The following is a 12,524-nucleotide window of genomic DNA, read 5'->3' as shown; positions in this document are numbered from 1 at the left end:
TATCCCAAAAATACTTTCTTAGTCAAAAGAGTCCATTTGAGACTGATGAACGACACGTTTTCATTCTGGATACAACAAGGAAAGTATTTTCAGAGAAGATCAGGATACCCCAAGGGCGCATCACCAAAAACCTGCACCGAAAAATATTACGGAAGTGGAAAGTGCTATTCTTGTGTGGTTTTCACAGAATGGCTTGGTAGTCAGGGGCTCGTATTGTTAGGTAATAAACAGATTGTTATAATACGTATAAAGTGTATCTTTTGGGCAAACAAATACTTTCTTTTTAAATGGAACAATGCCTATTCACATTAAAAGACTAAACGTAAGATAAATTAGAATGTCACTGGTGTTTGTTGGAGGACTCTAGTGCGAGTTTATCGATGCAGTTCTTCAACGTGCAAACGCTATTCACATTATTTGATCAATTTCCTCTTTACCTCTTCTTCAGGTGCGTCAAGGGGAGATCTGCTTGAGCACTTATGCTTACGGTCTGCTTTTGCGCATTGCGACTTGCTGGTCAGTTAGTGTGTGCCAGTCATGGCACTATATCGTGAGTGGACGACGTGATTTACCAATACATGCTCACTGTGTATGGAGACTGTAGGAAGAATACAGTTCGTTCTTGTACGATGTATGCGGCAAGATATCCCTACAGACGTCAACCACATCTGTCGTTATTTGTCAACCTCTGCAAGGCACATCTAGACAACGTGTAAGAAGGAAGAAAATAACGACAGATGAGGAGGGAATTAAGGTTCTTGCTGCTGTTGCAGTTGATCCGCACTCTGGCTACGGCGCAGTCGCACTAGGAAGTGACATGAGTGAGGCTAGTGTGCTGCGAATTCTCCATCGTCATAGGTTCCGTCCCTAACACATATCTCGCCATCAAGAGCTGCATGGAAACGATCATGAGAACTGCGTTACCTTTTGTACGTGGGTATTAAGACAGGATACTCCAGATGTAGCTTGTATCTTGTTTAGTGATGAAGCCACATTTATCAATCATGGCCAGGCAAACCGGCGGCCGGGGTGGCCGAGCGGTTCTAGGCGCTACAGTGTGGAGCCTCGCGACCGCTACGATCGCAGGTTCGAATCCTGCCTCGGGAATGGATTCGTGTAATGTCCTTAGGTTAGTTAGGTTTAATTAGTTCTAAGTTGTAGGGGACTGGTGATCTCAGAAGTTAAGTCTCATAGTGCTCAGAGCCATCTGAACCAGGTAAACCACCGAAACATGCGAGACTGATCTGTTGAAAATACTCGTTAGACAGAGCGAGGTGGCGCAGTGATTAGGACACTGGACTCGCATTCGGGAGGACGACGGTGGACCATCCTGATTTAGGTTTTCAGTGATTTCCCTAAATCGCTTCGGGCAAATGCCGGGATGGTTCCTTTGGAAGGGCACGACCGACTTCCATCTCCATCCTTCCCTAACCCGATGGGACCGATGATCTCGCTGTTTGGTTCTCTTCCCCAAAACCAACCAATCAGTCCCCGTTGGCTTCGTCGATGGAACTTCGGCGTCCATGGAGTGCAAAAGTGTTGTGTGGGACAGTGGACCACCGGCTCATAGGCCCATGTTTCATAGACGAAGCCCTGGGCGCGCACAAGCATCCTAACAGACCAACTTCTACGAATGCAGGAAGACGTTGCTCTGCAGAATAGGATCAATCTGTGGTACCAACATGATGGTTGTCCAGCCCGTCGTACAAGAAGTTCTCCAGCATGTCTTCACGAATTGTTTCCAAATAGCTGGAGAGGATTTTGAACTCAAGCTGTGGTCAGGTTGTCTCGTTACTGCTCAGAATCCACGTAACTGGTGTAGGTACTTGGGTTGTTCTTTAGTGTGTGCCACCACAAGTATTGCACAAGTCTAGGTCGAGATCTTTTCAAAACACGACACCTCGTAAATGACTAGCACTAGCATCCTGCAACAAACACCACGGGCGTTCTAGTTTACCCTACATATAGTTTATTAATGTCAATACGCATTGTTCTATTTGAAAAGGTTTGTGTTTACACAATACATACACTTCCTAAGTTTTTTTACAATCTGTTTATTAGCTAATAATACGAACCCCCTGATTACTAACCCATTTTTTAAAAACCTAACATCAACAGCATTTCCATTTACGCGGTATTTTCGATGCAAGTTTTAGGTGATTCATCTTCTACATTGGCTAAATTTCTAAACATTCATGGTTGTGTCTGATTGTTCTATATCGTGTGTCCCTACCACTTTCGCGCAACGACGCTCTGAGCGTGTTTTTTAGGGAATTGACCAGTTTGAACCTGGGACCTGTTGCTGGTAAGGAGACGCCAGACCAGAAGAGTTCCGTGAAACTAGCGATGATATAACCAAATACTAAATGATCTCAGCGTCAGCTCCACTGCACTCCCTGTAAAAAAATCTTAATACTAACTAAATATAGTGGAAAGGGTTCAAGGCTTTCCTATTTCTAGTTATCTGGTAAAATAACGTCGAAAAAGCAGTTAAGTTTACCATTGGAAATTTTATTCTACTCACAAAACATCATTTATAAATTGCACTATTGATAAAAGGAAATGTTTTAATACAGGATGGTAAAAAGCAACAGCGTTCAACAAAAATGTGAACGAATAATCCATAAATGGGTTTCCAAGTTCTACAATCGATCGAAGGATGACCTATGCCACATCACATCTATAATCTAGGTTTAATTTAAGTTTCACAAAAGAGAAAACTATCAAAATGGTCTACAGTGACCCTCAATTATCTTTAATTACTTATCTAACTTGTCGTAAATTACAGTGGCTGATGTGGCTCCTCTATAACTATATAACAGAAAAATTATCGCGTTTCAGATTTTTACTTCAAGTGGCAAATGTGAACACCATGAGTTTTAATTAACGATCGACACTAGTATTACGCAAAAAAAGGGGTATAACAGATGAGTCTTCTGCAGTTCTGAGTGAAGCCTTATGCGCTCAAAAATGCGGCATCGCGTGCGTTCATTACCTTGTCGGTGTTTAAGCAGCGTCAGGGCGGAAGCGACCGGCGCAGCAGCCATCCAGCTCGCCGTCTCGGATCCAACTCTCCTCTAACTTCTCCTTACTACAATTTACCGAAGTTAGTTTAAAAAAACTATCTGGCTATGTTTTCATCAGACCAATCAGGGTCTCAATGTTAACCTTAAGCTCCGCCTACAAAAATTATGTCTATCTAATGAGAAACTTTTTCATCGTCTGGGGGGTGGTCCTTGACGTACCTGAGACGCGAAAAAGTCTCACGCTAAAACGTGCGGGTGGTGAGCCCTAGTGGTTAGCTGGAGACGTGGGTGTCCGTCCCTTATCGTAGGGCCTTCTAGCTTAACACATTTCTGCTCTCGGCTTCTGTCCTCGTTTCTCCCCTCGGAACTGCGTCTGCCTCACTGTGGGAAGGTACGACATGCTTTTAGGCATTCTTGTGTTAGTCTGTGGTATTGCATTTGCTCACTCGTTACTCGTATTACTTTCGTTAATTTAATGTCACGATTTATTCGGAGCTATGTGACATACTACTGGATTTGCTTATCATGTCAGGGTTTTCATGTAAGGTGTTGGATTTGCCTGACACCTTACATATTACCACCCTTCCAACTTAATTTTTGCACTGAATTTAGACGATGATTGAATCGTTGCCTAAGTCAGTCAAAAATTATTCCGGTGTCTAAATTTTGTTGCCTACTGTTCAGCCACGTTATTCTGTTCTATGCTAGTTTGTATTACTAATTTATATTTTTATATTCTTCCACATTATAATTAAAAATGACAAGAGAAGAATATTTTTATACTATTATTAATTTTTAATTATTTTCTTTCTTTATTTAAGTGTGTAGTTTGTTTTTTAAGAAGTTTGTTATCGAAAGTGAGGAGTCTTTCACATCGATTTTCTTATAAACATTGTTTTATAAATGTATTAATTAAGTAAAATTTATTCCTAACACATTTTCTAAATATCATGTACAAGTAAAATGTTTTTGTTTCTAGACTCGCATTTCAACATTGTTACACTAACAAATAAGAATTATTTCCAAGAATTGCTTTGACAAAGAAATATACATACACAAGTATTGAGATATTATCCTAAGAAATGGTACAAATGTTAAAAAAAATTGTTTTGAGAAAGAAATATACATACACACATTTTGAGGTATTATCCTAATAAATGGTACAAATGTTAAAGAAAGGGGAAACATCCAACAAGATAATTTTTTATTCTTTGTTTTTATAAGGAGAAAATAAGTAAAATATAGTTATTCTTTTATTTTATGAGGAGAAAATAAGTGGCATATTGTTTCCTTATATACTGTCCATTTTAGAACTAATGACTTTTTTTTATCGATAGTCTATTTTTTACTTAAGTCCATAGTCAATGACTGTTATTTTGTAGTTTATTAGCTGTCTGGTGTGCTTAACTTATTTAGTTTTTCACACGTTTCTTTTGCACAATTCCTACATCGCATAATTTGATTTCACACGTTCACACAATCCTGTGAATGGTTAAGCATGAGGTTGGCGAATGTTGTTGCACGAAGGTGATGGACTTGAGCGAGATGGATGTGGGCAAGTATTTGATGTACAGCTTCTTTCGTCGTTCCTTGTTGGCTTTGCAAGTGTGTGTCGATGTTGTGGAGGTCCCATAATGGAATGGAGCTATGAGTGCAGAATCTTGTGGGTTACTGGCTTTGTATGCGTGAAAGTCATCGTTATGTGTCGCTGAAAGCGGTCGTTTGTCGTTGTAATACTTCGCAGACGACTAGTTTATAATAGGATAGGGATTTGGGAAGGTATGTCGTCTATTTTTCACCCATCTTCTTTCTTGGTCTCAATCTTGCGAATCTTCAACTTCTGTTCTTCCTGCTTTTTCTCTGCTTCTTAATTGCTTCTTGATTCTTCTCTGGGCAGGATATGAAAATATTTATTGATAACTAGTCGCTTTGAAGCTCTCCTCCTAGTAACAGTTTGATAAATTGTTTGGGCGCGTCATTTTTACTTTGTGGAAGTTCTTCTTCAGTTTCGTGCATCAGCGTGCTGTTTAATAGCAGTAGTGTGACTTTTACGCATATTTTTTGCCAGCTGTGGCTTGCCCAAGCGGTCTTCTCGTCCGGCCGTTTTTTTGCTCGCTCCGTTCATTCGGGGCTCGGAGACCCTTCCGGCGTTCGCCGTCCCAGCGCCGTCCCGCCGCGTCTCAACAGGGGTATGTCACTGTGCGGCTCGGTGTTCCATCCCAGCAAGGTTTCACCTAGCGGGCAATTTTATTGCCCACATTCGCTACAAGGGCATTCTGTTAGTTTCACTGTCCATTCCCTTCTCTCGACGCTCCTGCTATGTAGGAATCGTGTCTTGCTAATTACGTCCTTTTCTTTTTTGATACATCACGCGTTGCAACTTGTGGGTCGTTGCATCGGGTCTTTGTTGGAGTTTTTACAATGGTTCTTACAAAAAGTTTTACTTATAATCATCTAACATATGTCTAGTATCTACTTGTTATACGCCTTCTTAAAAAGCTTTACAAATTTCGTCGCCCTTTCCATGTTACAATTCTAAGATATTTTGAGTCTTAATGTCTACTCAAGAATCCTCAAATTCGTTTTTTATTTTTGTGTAGTGTCGTGGTGTATAGCATTTTAGTATTTCATCCTGTTAGACTATCTACGCTTTATCCCTTCACCTTAATCTATGGTACTATTGGTGTTATTATTGAAACTACTGTCTTTTTCCCACCTTCCTCTCTCTTCATTCTTCTTTCTCCTGACGAACTTATCTGCAACATAATCTTGAAATATTGTGCTGATTATTTACCAGTAATAAAATTAATCTTCAAACTTGTACTGAAAGTGTTTAATATGCCTCTGCTTTATCTCGTAAAATACCCTCTAATTCTCTTTTACTGTGTTCCGAAATACCTTGAACTTCTTGCAATTTTTCGTCGATTTCTTTATGGACTTCTAACATGAGTTGAGGCGATTCCCCCTTTTGTGCATACCATTCTAATTCTTCATCCTCTTTATCTCGCATCATTCTTAATTGTTTGTTTATAACTGGTATTTCTTCTAATTTTAGCTTTTGCTCAAAGAGAAGTGTGACATTCCCGAATGTTACGCTACCTTTCCCCATATCTATTATCGCTCATCTCTCATTTAAAAAATCTGCACCTATAATCAAATCTACAGTTAGTTTAGGTATAATCACGAAGTTGGCTTCGATCTTTTGACCTTGGCATGTAAGAGTTAACCTTGTTCGTCTTGTAACTTCCGCAGCATTGTTTCTAATAGGACCTCTTACTTTAATCTTACGTGTTTTCAGAAGTGGCAATTCCTCATTGGCATTACACTGCATGAATAAATTTTCTGAGATCGCAGTCACTTCACTTCCGCTATCAATTACAATATTGACTGGGATATTCTTTACCATGGCCTTCACAATTGGTTGAATTTGAAAGGGTTGGTTCTGTTCTTCTTCCTCTTGCATCAACGAATCCTCCACTGAATCATACATGAGTCTTTTTAGGAATTTCCCTTGTGAATTCGAACTTTCTGTAGGATAAGCTTCGACTGCTACTTCTCTCTCTTTTATTTCCTCTTCTCTATTTCTTCCTTCCTTTACGCTTTCTTCAACATCTTCTACTTTTTCCTCATCCTCGTCTATCTTCTCCTTTTTCGCTACTTCCACATAATCGCATCTAAATGCACTAATTATCGCTTCATAACTTTCTTCATTATATACGTTGGGTTGTGTGCCCACTTGTAACTTATTTTCAACTTCCGTCGACTGCGCATTATCCTCATTGAATTCGCTTTCCCTGGTTTGCATCTCAAATAGCTCTGCAATACTCGTTACTTCGTCCTTTCCTCCTACATTCGTTGTGCATGCCTGTGGTAATTCATCTTCCTCGTCAGTATTCTCCCAATTAATTTCGTCCCAACACGATATTGTTATTTTCTTGTCTTGGTTTTCATCTGGTCCCTGCGGATTTGTTTCTTCATTCTTCTCTTCTCGTGATAAGAGTTATACTTCTCTGTTCAAGGTGCTGCAATTGTCCTGGGTCGGTGCGTCATTCTCTTTGGCATGGGCACTTAGCTGTCAATTCGAACGTTTATCGGGGTTTGGTGGTTTTACCTCCACCTCTTCTATCTGTATTCGCTTTTCTTGTTCAGCTTGTTGATAGTGGTTTCTTTGTTGATAATTTGTCGGTCTATTGGTTCTCCAGTATCTATTCCAGTGGTCGTTATTCCCTCTGTAATAGTTGTTGCCGTTCCTGGGTGAATTATAGTTATTGCCATATTCTCTTCTAAATCCATAACCGGTTCTTTGTTGAAATCTATTGTCGTTTCTTGGCGCGAAGTTATCACGTGGTTCATAATTATTGTTACTTCGTACTGTCTCTTGTGGATTCCACTGCGTTTTGCTTTCGTTTTCACGTGCGCTTCGTCTTTTTCTTGCGTCATCTTCCGAAAATATGAACTCTAGTTCCCTTAGAATACCTTTAAATGCTTCGACGTCATTGACTCCGCGACCTACTAATGGTTGCTGGTATTTCAATGGTAGCTTCATCGCGCATAATTTAAGCAATTCTCCGCCACTGTATGGCACATCCAAGCATTGATTTTTGTTTGCCATTACTTCGAAAAATTTCACGGGACTCTTCTCTCCTGAATTTTCAAAATATGGGTTCTGTAATAATTCGTACTTCACTCTGTTCTGTGCTTCGCTGGACCAATATCGTGCGAGAAACTTCTCTCTGAAATCTTCGTACGATTGGCATGTTGCTGCAACATTCTGCATGGTTTCTGCTACTGTTCCTGACATGTGTGCACATATAAAGTCTAATTTGTGTGCTAGCGTCCAGTGTTCTGGTAATCCTACTCGGAATTGATCAATAGAAGTTCGTGGATGTAATTATTTTCCTTCTCGAAAGTGTTGAAATTTTCTGACTGTGAGGAAATGATCGTTGTCGTACTTCGTCATAGTTCCATATGAAATCCGCGATTCTTCGCCACTTCTGTTTCTGATCATTTCTCTCGTCGTTCTTTCCTGTTGTGGTAGATCCATTGGATATTGTCCACTGTAATTTTCGCGTACCCGCGGTGCTGTCTGTCTGATTTCACGTATGTTACTTTCCGCCTGTGATTGGAATCGCAAATGCGTAATATATTCGTTAATTTCTTGTTTTTCCGGTGCTGTTACAGATACGGATGTGGTTGCAGACTCTGTGCTTGTTCGATCCTGTTCACTACACTCTTCAATGGTTTGCAACAACTCTGTTCGCAATTTCTGAAATTGTCGCTTCGTTTGCGCTTCCATTTTGACTATGCGGTTATCATATCTTTTCAGCGCTGCTTTCGTGATACGCTTGTGTAACACACTGTTTTCAACAATTTCGCGCGCTGTACCTGCTGCTTGTCTAGTAACTACGTTTATCTGTTTCTTTAGTTTCTTGACTTCTCCTTGGGTGTTGTTACGTAATGTTTTGTTCTCGTCCTGAGTGTCATTACGCAATGTTTGTACGTCCACTTTTACCTTGTCAATGTCTGTTCTCAATTGATTGTAACCTGTTATTAAGTTTCCTATCACTTCTCGAGATTCTTTTGCCTCGTCTTCAATATGACTTAGGTGTAACTGAATTTTATTTGTTTTGTTCTTCAATCTCACGCATTTGTCTCGTGGTTTCCGCATTTTGAATTTTAATTTGGTTCGCAATTTCTTTATTTTGCCTTGTCATGGTTTCCGTAATTTGTTGTAATAATTCTCCAGGTTGGTGGGTCCTATTGCGTTTTCTTCCGACGTCCTACGCTCTGTGTTTTCGCCCAAGTGTTGGTTCGCAACCGATTGCATTGACCTCTGCTGTGACACGTTTCTACTCGCATTCCTTGTACTCTGTAGTGAGGGAGCTCTGATTACATGTACTATGGGTTCTACGTATTCAAGACGCCAGTTAGAATCCTCATCGCCTGTCTCTCTACTTTCCTGCTCCTCTGTCGAATGCTGACCTAGGTTTTCTGTGCCTTGGCGTACATTATCCTCGTTATGGTGCGTCATCTGTCCTATTTCTCGTGATACTGCATCGTCTGTTGTACTGTTCTCTATTCTCTGCCCATTTTCATACTGGGTCTCTACCTCAATTCGGTCAAAGTCTCGATATGCCATTGCCAATCTTTCCGAACCTCTTATTTTCTGCGCTCATACGATTTCACGTCTTTCATAAACTTTTTGTTCACACGACTTGACACTACTACCAAGACTGACAATCCATTCACTTACTTGTTGGGTCAGAACCAACTTGTCAACGATGTATCCGCCACCTGTGCGCTTGCATTGGAGAGAAAACTTAATTCTAACAATTTTCAAAATTCATAACTTAATTATGCTATTGGCTCTGCCAGACTCATTTCTATTTAATACTTTTACTATCTATCGCTGCAGCTACTGTTTTCGACTATGTATAACTTAAGAAAAAAATTTTTTACTACGAAAATTTTTTAACAGGATATTTTTCTGACCCACTTAGGCATGTGGTCGACCTTCAATTATCGTATTTTACCATCCTGGCAGGGTCGCCATTTTCTAAACATTCATGGTGATGTCTGATTGTTCTATATCGTGTCTCCCTACCACTTTCGCGCAACAACGCTCTGAGCGTGTTTTTTAGGGAATTGACCAGTTTGAACCTGGGACCTGTTGCTGGTAAGGAGACGCCAGACCACACGTGACATGTAGAATTCAGAAAAGTTCCGTGAGACTAGCGATGATATAACCAAATACTAAATGATCTCAGCGTCAGCTCCACTGCACTCCCTGTAAAAGAATCTTAATACTAACTAAATATAGTGGAAAGGGTTCAAGGCTTTCCTATTTCTAGTTATCTGGTAAAATAACGTCAAAAAAGCAGTTAAGTTTACCATTGGAAATTTTATTCTACTCACAAAACATCATTTATAAATTGCACTATTGATAAAAGGAAATGTTTTAATACAGGATGGTAAAAAGCAACAGCGTTCAACAAAAATGTGAACGAATATTCCCTGAATGGGTTTCCACACTAGTATTACGCAAAAAAAAGGGGTGTAACAGATGAGTCTTCTGGAGTTCTGAGTGAAGCCTTATGCGCTCAAAAATGCGGCATCGCGTGCGTTCATTACCTTGTCGGTGTTTAAGCAGCGTCAGGGCGGAAGCGACCGGCGCAGCAGCCATCCAGCTCGCCGTCTCGGATCCAACTCTCCTCTAACTTCTCCTTACTACAATTTACCGAAGTTAGTTTAAAAAAACTATCTGGCTATGTTTTCATCAGACCAATCAGGGTCTCAATGTTAACCTTAAGCTCCGCCTACAAAAATTCTGTCTATCCAATGAGAAACGTTATACTTTTCGTGGTGGGGCAATGTTTTTTAAAGTTTGCAACGTAACAGAGACGCTAAAAAGTCTCACACTGAAACCTGCAGCTAGTGTGGTCCTTTTAGCCTTATCGTAAGATATATACTGTTCTTCTGGAGGGCTCTATCTTTTAACATGGGCTGAGGGTGGTCTTGCCGCTCGGCTGGAGACTTGGGTGTCCGTCCATTATCGTAGGGCCTTCTAGCTTAACACATTTCTGCTCTCGGCTTCTGTCCTCGTTTCTCCCCTCGGAACTGCGTCTGCCTCACTGTGGGAAGGTACGACATGCTTTTAGGCATTTTTGTGTTAGTCTGTGGTATTGTATTTGCTCACTCGGTACTCGTATTACTTTGGTTAATTTAATGACATGATTTATTCGGAGCTATGTGACATAGATTTGCTTATCATGTCAGGGTTTTCATGTAAGGTGTTGGATTTGCCTGACACCTTACAAATTACTTCCCTCAAATCCACTGGACTAGAACTTTTATGGTGATAAACTCCTGTAGCTTGAGCTTTTCTTTATTTACACAATGACTGAGCACATTCTGGACAAACAAATTGAAACGGATTACCACGTGTTGATGGCCCGCATGTCGTGGTCGTGAGGTAGCGTTCTCGCTTCCCACGCCAGGGTTCCCGGGTTCGATTCCCGGAGGGATCAGGGATTTTCTCTGCCTCGTGATGGCTGGGTGTTGTGTGATGTCCTTAGGTTAATTAGGTTTAAGTAGTTCTAAGTTCTAGGTGACTGATGACCATAGATGTTAAGTCCCATAGTGCTCAGAGCCATTTGAACCATGTGTTGATCGGCCTGCCCTGGTGGCCGAACGGTCCTAGGCGCTTCAATCCGGAAACACGCGGCTGCTACGGTCGCAGGTTCGAATCCAGCCTCGGACATGGATGTGTGCGATGTTCTTAGGTTAGTTGGGTTTAAGTAGTTCTAAGTCTAGGAACTGATGACCTCAGATGTTAAGTCCCATATTGTTTAGAGCCATTTGAACCATTTTTTGTTGATGATCGGTATAAATAAGTTTCCCATTCAACTTGCCTCATTTCCTGCAAATTATTTACATTATTTCTTATTACCATACCATAGTACTGCTGAAGTTCATTTGTAGTTTATCTGATAAGGGATCTCTGCTTTTACCACTTGACAAAATTTTATTCTTTATATTCTACTTCAGTTTTGTAGATCGGTGCCCATTCTTGTTTTACCGTGACTAACGGACTCTAATTTAGTTTGTGTACTGTTGGCGCGTGACAAGGATCCTATCACACTTTTGTGAGCCTTAGAGTCACCATCCTCAAAGAATTTGGTATAAAATACTCTCCGCTGCTTTTCTGATGTATTAAGAGTTTTCACAGCAGCTGCAGTTTCCATACCTCAATTTACATGTTCATAATTCTTGCTACAAATGTGTACTTCGTCTACCTTATTAGATGCACAATGGTAACAATGCTTACTGAGTAATCCACAATATAATATTTGCCACTGGCCGCAATAGTACAGTAGTAAGAGATTCTTTTAATGTTTGTTCCCTTTTCTGCCACGTCACATAAAAAGCAACTAGCTACCTATATTTCTTTCATTTATATGTTTGGTTTCACTGGCAGCAGCTTTCACAGAACAGCAATGTTGCACGGAAGTCCAACAAATTCTGTTATTTTCAAATGAACAGGACCAACAAGATTACAACACATACAATTCTTGACACATTAAAATAAAAAAAACCTAAAGAAACCCACTGAACAATTTTTCATTAGACATTTCACTCGTGAACCGTGAATTTGCTTTCAAAATCTTTTCTTAAAAAATTTACTTTTGTTACTAGAGATTCATCAAGAACATTAACACATTTAATCACACTAGGTGAGCACGGAAGTAGTTGCCAGGGAGTAACTGACAAAAATGAAATTAGCTTTAACAAGTGGGGATTTTATTCATAAAAGCCTTTTCAAAACAGATTTAAAATTTGTAAACAGAAAAGCACCCTCGAAATATCAAGGTACAATTTTATTTAGAGGCAGAAAGAACAATATTGACAGTATGAGCCTTCGTGCTGAGAAGCTTGCCGCTCACAACAACCTCTGAAAGACTACACTGGTCCAAATCTGCAACACACCAGATTACAATA

The sequence above is a fragment of the Schistocerca gregaria genome, chromosome 8 (assembly GCF_023897955.1).
Source record: "Schistocerca gregaria isolate iqSchGreg1 chromosome 8, iqSchGreg1.2, whole genome shotgun sequence".
NCBI lineage: Eukaryota > Metazoa > Arthropoda > Insecta > Orthoptera > Acrididae > Schistocerca > Schistocerca gregaria.
The sequence above is the reverse complement of the archived record's forward strand: the minus strand, read 5'-3'. Positions refer to the sequence as shown.